The sequence below is a fragment of the Octodon degus genome, unplaced genomic scaffold (assembly GCF_000260255.1).
Source record: "Octodon degus isolate 3935 unplaced genomic scaffold, OctDeg1.0 scaffold00014, whole genome shotgun sequence".
Taxonomy (NCBI): domain Eukaryota; kingdom Metazoa; phylum Chordata; class Mammalia; order Rodentia; family Octodontidae; genus Octodon; species Octodon degus.
The window spans coordinates 384,888-392,412 of record NW_004524590.1 but is presented as its reverse complement, the minus strand read 5'-3'; the positions used below and the strand labels follow the sequence as shown (position 1 = coordinate 392,412).

Below are 7,525 nucleotides of genomic sequence, written 5' to 3'. Positions count from 1 at the left end.
GATCTCCTTGGAATCTCTGTGACCCCATGACTTATTCCATGGCTACCTTTGACTATGGTGAGACTGAATATTTGAAAGTGTACATGTATACTAGTGTGGCCCAAGGGGGTGAAAGCAAAGTACCACAGAGCCATCAAGGCTCACAGTGGGAAGTCAGAGCCAGTTTCTCAGGACCTTGTTGCCTGTCAAGTAGAGCAAGATTGTTTGCAGCAATGTCAGCCTATTCCACGAAAGTATTGTCTCTTTCCTTTCCTTTCTGTCATATTATGCTCTCCTTCATTGCTTTCATAAAGTCTAAGTATGATAGTTAATTAATTAATTAATTAATTAATTATCAACTTGAGTGCAAAGTCCCAGCTGAAGTGAGTCAGTGTGGTTCTGGGCATGGAAGAACCACTTAAAAAGGGTTGTTTATTTTGTGGATTTTGTTTATTTGTTTTCTTTTGTGGTACCGGGGCTCAAACTTGGGACCTTGCACACACCAGTCAAATGCTTGTGCTACTGAGCTGTCTCCCTGGCCCTGAGGGTTGCTGTTGGAGCAGTATACAAGGAAAGCAGGTGGGAAGGGCTTCTGCTAATTTCCCTGGAGGAACTTGGACTACTGGTCCAACCAGCGGCGGAACTTGGCATCATTCTCACAATACTTTTTTGAGTTGCGTACAAAATTGCAACTAAAAATTGCAGAAGACCTGGAGGGCCTTTGCCTCCTGAGAGGCTGGTGTATGAAGCTATGAGTGTAAAACTGAAGATGTGGTTGAAACCCCAGAAGGGTAGAGAAACCAGGAAAATGGGCGGTATGAGGAAAGTCCCAGAGAGACCCTGTAGGCCCTTACTAAGACGAAGAAAGAAGAAGAAGGAGGAGGAGGAGGAGGAGGAGGAGGAGGAGGAGGAGGAGGAGGAGGAGGAGGAGGAGGAGGAAGAAGAAGAAGAAGAAGAAAAAGAAAAAGAAAGAGGAGGAGGAGGAGGAGGAAAAAGAGAAGGAGAAGGAGAAGGAACAGGAGCAGGAGCCAGAGAAGAAGAAAAAGAAAGAAAAGTCCCAGAGGGTGAACAAGGCCAGCCCATTAGCTCCTGCTGAGCTGACACTGAGCATCTGATCAGAAATTTTCTGCAACCTGGGAAGGTCCTTTTGAGGTTTCTTATAGAATTTTTTCTAGTTTCTTGTAGAAAATCAGCTTGCCTCAAAAGAAAGGCGAGGGGAAGCTACTCCCCCTGACTGCAGCCCTCCAAACGCCTGCAGCCTTCTGCTGTGATGTTCAGTGGCAGGAGCTAACGTGTTCCTCCAGATGGGTGTGTGGCACGGGTCACAGGCTGTGTCTGGCAGCTGCTTTTCATCAGCAGGGCTGTCTCCAGGTGTCTGCAGAGGGAGAGCTCCAGCGGCACTGTGAGGGCAGCCTCACTTAACTTCTCTTCCTGCACACAGTTAAGCACCCATTTTTGTGGCTACACTCACTGCTCAAGAGGGTGAAAGGAATTCTGCAATCTGCATCTGTATCAGGGGTGTGTCTGGACAGAGCTTCCTAGACCACCCAGGATACCCCTTCACACAAGTCCCTTGGGGACACCTGGCAATTGGGTTTAAACTTGACAACCTATGCTGCAGGATACATATACAGAAAGCAGTTGGCTTACAACTCAACAATTTGTCGTAAGAGAAGGCTCTGGTTTCAAGTTTATAGTGGTTCAGGCAAGTGGCCCCTTAACTTCTACTCTTGACACACTGTTAAACCTTTGGAGAGCTGGGTGTCTAATCACTGAGGTGAGGACAACAGCTTTTGCATCCAGGATTGTCCATAAGAATTGAGAGAATACAGCGATACCACATGAATGAGGGCCCTTGCTTCCATTCAGATGCGGAACAAGCATTCAGCTGAGTGTAAATAAACCAAGAATTATGATGCAGAGTGACACTTAGGAACTCCTCTATCCAACCAGCATAGGGGAACAGAACCTAGACTTCTCCTTCCATGAGAAATGAGTGGCCAAAGCTCTGAAGGAAGAATTAAAACTGAGACACTAAGCAAAAGGAGAAAGCTCCCTCGGAAGTGTAAAGAAAATAAGGCGAGTACTGCAACGGCCTGCAAGTGCCTCAGCTAACTGACCTGAGAGGATTTCCAGGTGTTGGGGGAGAGAGGGGAAACTGAGGCAGAGTTTTGCATTCTTCAGACAGAGAGGAGGCAGGACCCTTCTAGGCTGCAGCACTGCAGTGAAGGGGGCTGCTTAGAGAGCTACGTTTTGGAAAGCCCACCACAACGGTCCTCACTGACGTGGCCAGGCTGAGAAGGTTAATCCAGAGCAACACAAGGCCAGCCCAAAGGGTTCCAGGCACAGTGCCCACGCTCCCAGAGGACGTGGTGCTCGTTCCCATGAACCCAAGTGCAGCACGCATGATTCCTGCTCCTCCAGTGTGGTCCTCGGACAAGACAGCTGGCACAATTGTACTGCTGATTTCTGCTGGTCTATTCAAAGGAGCAGTTAATGCTTAAATTTTTTTCTTCTCCATTTTAATTTCTTATAACTTTTTTAAAAATTTTATTTATTTGTGTGTGTGTGTGTGTGTGTGTGTGTGTGTGTGTGTGTGTGGCCAGCTCAGCCCACCAGGGGGCGGGGCTGGCTGGCATGTGGTGCTGGGGGATTGAACCGCAGTCCCTGTGCTTTGCTAAGCTTGTTCTAAGTAGGTGCTTTAGACCACTGAGCCATCTCACCAGCCCCTCTTATAACTTTTTAAAACCAATTTTGCATGCCTATATCTGGTAATTAAACAACTAATTTGAAGATATCATTATGCAATCCAACAGCCATTGTTGAATTTCTATTATATTGTTCAGTGAAATTCTGTATTATTACTAATTCTGTTTACTATTTATTGTTCTCTTTAAATATAAAAAGGTGGGCATGTGGAGGACCTCGTGTGGGTCACTTCCTCGCCACCTTGGTAATCTGCAATTTCTTGAAGTTGACCAGTGGGAGGATTATTCTTAGAACTGATCATTTAACATCAAAATGAAGCAAGATGGCACAAGGAACCCTGCCTACACCGTGGATTATGAAGATTTTGTGCATGTGGTAGAATCCCTTTGAAAGTGGAGATTCAGGAAATCTAATCGCATATGGTGGCAAAAATTATATAGTGATTGGCATATGTACATTTCAAGAAGAAGAAGCAGATATGGAAGACATTCTCTATAAAATTACTATGAGCATTTCACCATGGAGCGAGGATCGATGGCACAGGCTGGAGCCCAGAGACTGGACTTGATTCATTGCCACCAGTCATCAAATTTCATACATTAGCTTCGGAAAATCAGACTATTTACTTCAGATCTTCAAGATAAAGCTGAATATAAGGTTCTAGAGGGCCACTCAGTTTTCATCAATAACTTAGCATTTGATCCCAAAGAAGGCCAGGAAACTGCAAGTGCAAGTGACAACGACACTACCTGCAAGATTTGGAACTTGGAAGGAAGGCAAACTCTCATTTTGTTCTTCGTTCCCCTGGAATGAGTGTGCGCTGGCATCCGGAGGAGAATTTTAAGCTGATGGTGGCAGAGAAGAATGGAGCAATCCGGTTTTACGATTTTGTGACCCATCAGGCTGTTTTGTCTCTTGAATCAGAACAGATACCATTAACGTCAGCATACTGGTGTTTGAAAAACACCTTCAAGGTTGGGTCAGTTGCAGGAAACGATTGGCTGATTCGGGATATCACTCGGTCCAGTTATCCTCAAGAGACAAGCCTTGCTCACGTGGACCGAGCCTGCTCTTCACGAGGTCCGCGATCAGTGTGAGCTCATTTGCTACCACGGGTTACCCGGGCAAAATGGCCAGCGGGCTTCAGGTTCACCACTTGAGCACCCTCAGCCCATCCTCGCATGCTCGGTCCCCGTGGGAGCCAGCCTCTCCTGGAACAGGACGCTCCAGGTGTGAGTGCCAGGAGGAGCCGCAAGCTGTCTTTCTGGGTCGCCGAGGTGTGACCTAACGGCCTCTAGATTTCCTGTTCCTAAACTTTATTTTCTACTACATACTTTGAAGAATTCCTTATTTTTATATCAAATATACTGTAAATTTTAGAAGTCTCTCAGTTGTTGCTTTTTTAAAATAAAATATTGGTGTTTTAAAAAATAAAAAAGTATAAGAAAGACATGGAATATTTTACATATATCAAAATTAAACTTACATAGTTTAAAATAACAGTGTTTGAGATAAAATACATACAATGAATAAGGTTAGAATTCAGCATAAGAACTGGAGAGAAAAGACTGTTGAAACTGGAATAGTATTAGAAACTGAAAAATAAAACAGAGAAAAACTTCAAGAAACAAAAGAAGTGTCAGTGGATGGAGGGACAATGTCACCCTGCCTGCTGCACACACAACTGGAGCCACTCAGGAAGAAGGTGCTCAACAGAGGGAGGCAGGAAAAAAATATCTGAGATGAAAATGGCTAAAGTTTTTCCAATTTGATTAAATCTATATACCTACAGTTACAAGAATATTGATAGACTTCAAATACATGAAAAATAGATTATTAAGAGTGCATGAATAAATATCATAATCAGATTTCTCACAAACAGTGATAAAGAAAAAGAATCTTAGGGGCCAGGGAGATGGCTCAGTAGAATAAGTGCTTGTCTTGCAAGCGCAAGGGCCTGAGTTCAATCCCCGGTTCTGCCAAAAAAAAAAAAAGAAAGAAAGAAAGAAAGAAAGAAAGAGAATCTTAGTAACTAGAAGAAAAAAGAAAACAGGAGAGGATGCAACACTACAAATGGCATGTGCTCATCACAAAATCCGCACTGAAATTCAGTCCCCATTGAGGTGGCAATAAAATATGTGGCCTTCAGGGAAATGATTAACTCATAAGTGTCTCACTCTGGTAGACACTGTCTAGAAGGGACACAGGGAATAAGCAAAGACCCTCATGCCCTTCTCCACCCCAAGTGAATGCAGTGCCCACCTTCCTGTCCTGTGACAACACAACCTCAGCGCCCTCTTGAAAGCAGCGCCCCTCCCACCGTGGATGACGACATTGTGATCGTAGACTCCTCAGCCTGCAGGACTGTGAGAATTCTGTGTCCGTTTCTATTCTGCATAAATCATGCAGTCTCAATTACTTTGTACAGAACACATAGAGTTCAGTCAAGAAACTAGTAACTTTATCATGGCTGCTGCCCCAGGGCTTGTATATGTCTGCTACTGTGGGTCTCTGAGATATGTACAGGTAGCGAGATAGTAAGTCCCCAGGGAAAAAAGTCATCCAAAGAGAAATACCCATAATGAAGGACACTGCAGGAAATGGACACCCTTGAGTGGTAGAAAATTAGCATATTGATACACAGTCTAGATGCAGGTTATTTATCCCCCTGCCTGGCACAAGCTGAGTGTCACAGGTGAAGAGCAAAGATCACGTGCCCTTGGCTTCACAAACATGGGAGAGGGGCCAGCTGGCCGTGGACGCTGGCCGAGACTGCTAGATACAAGAATCCTGATCTCCCCTTCACACTGTCCCAAAGACTTGTGTACAGCTGTCTGATTGGGCTGTGCTGTGTAGGTGGAAGCTGTCTCCTCCCAGGAGCTAGAATTTTGATGCTGGGAAATACAAACAGCGTTTGATGCCAGTAGTAAGCTGGGAACCCAAACCTGGTTCTTACCTGGGTCACCCAACAGCTTCTTAAACATCTCCACAATCAGAATTTTCAGGGATGATGCCAACAGAGTCATACTTTATAAACCCAGCCACCACCATCCAAGCAGGTCTCAGAACCACCATTCTGGTAGGATTACAGCTGGGGAAGTCCTGGGCCAAAGTTATTGAAGCCAAACTCACTTTCCCCAGGTGTCAAGCTTGGCCTAGGGATGCCTCTAATAACACAGTGTACTGTCATTCTCCCCTTTACAACCATTTGCATGGAATAGGAACATAGCAGAGTTGAAGAAATGATTCATTTGCCATTCCAGGTGTACCTGGAAGTGGTGTGTGGTTCCGTGTTGATCTGCGCGGTGCCCCATGGATGGCCAGAGTGCACAAGGTGGAGCTGAGGGACCACCGACCACAGCTATGGCACAAGTGGGGCCTTGGGTAAGGGGCCTGCCGTGCTGCCCAGAGCCTGTCTGATGAGTCTGGGAGGAGGCAGGGCTCTGCTACCCCTCTTGAGAGCAGAGGCTCCAAACTCCTCTCCAGGCAATAGTGTGTGTGTCTCCATGAGACAGAAAGTAAATATCGGGGACCCCAAAAGAAGCTTAGTGGAAGGAAGGTCCGTGTAAGGCTAAGAGTAACCAGAAACACAATGCAGGCAAATTACATTTCTATCACATGATGTCTGGCCTAGGCTGCAGATGCTTCAGGCCTCTACCTTAACAATGGCCAAGGCCTTCACATTAGACCCCAAGACTGAAAATGCAGTGTTGGTGAGAATGGACCACAGTGTGAGATACAGGAGAAGAGAACCACCGTTGCTGCCCGAGAGCTGCTGTGACCACACAGCCTGGCTACAGATGGATCACCAGCGGCCTGGCTCAGCCTTTCACTTACTGGAGAATAAGACAGCAATGTTGAGGTACAGCTGGGCTAGATGACAACTTTAATTTCTCTTCCTTTCAAGCCAAGATTTAGACTTTGCTGGAAAGTAAGAAGCCCATGACTTGGCTATATTTTATAAACAGTGCCCTGTGGCAGCTCTCAACTCTCCAGAAATGAAAGAAATGAAGAGCTCACGGTCACTACCTCTGTGCTCAGGAGAATCTTATTGGTTTGGACACAGTAGAAGGATCTATTGAGAAGAATTTTTCCTTTGGCTAAACTTGTTGGACAAACAAAGTTTCTGGATTTGTCTTTAGAATTTTAGATGGATTAGTTCATTTCATTTTCAACACAATCCTATTTTCAGGATTGATTGTCCTTGTTCTTCACATGAAGAAATTCAAGTTTGAGAATCAAGGTGCATCCAACTGTCACCCACAGAAGGAGCTGAACAGTCAGAAATTTGTTCTCTTTCTTTTGGTCACTTCAGGCTGCTAAGCCAGCCCACTGTGATCTGGGAGGCTTAGAAACAACAGAAGCCTTCTTCCTACAGGCTGGGCCCTGAAGCCCTAGTCCAGCCACTAGAGGGTCAGGTTCCGGGAAGACTCTTCCTGACGGGAGGCTGCTGGTCTTCTCTATCCTCAACAACAAGAAGATCACAATGTATTCTTTTTCATGTGTACATGCTGGCAGGACCTAAGGAGTGTGTCCCTTGGGGTGGTGGCTCGTAACATATTATATCTTAATTCTGTTCATTTCTGTTTTCCTTCCATTCCCCTTCCTCCATCTCTAGATCCCTGTCCCATGTGCCAAAGAGAAACCTTCCTGTTTCCTGGTATGTTTTCTTTTGCCCTTTTTTTTTCCTTGTTAAAAAAAAAAACTTTATTCATAAACACAAAATTCATGAATTGTATTTCTTTTCAGAAGACAAAAGACTAGAATTATTTTGTGCATAGCTCATTTTAGGTTTCAATCTTGATTACTGATATTTATATTGTACTACTATTTGTAC

At 44.9% G+C, this 7,525-nt stretch overlaps 1 pseudogene; it reads left to right on the top strand.

Annotated features, from left to right (window-relative positions):
* The first annotated feature begins 3,000 nt into the window (after positions 1–3,000).
* On the top strand, positions 3,001–3,971 carry LOC101562927 (annotated as a pseudogene).
* Positions 3,972–7,525: the final 3,554 nt, after the last annotated feature.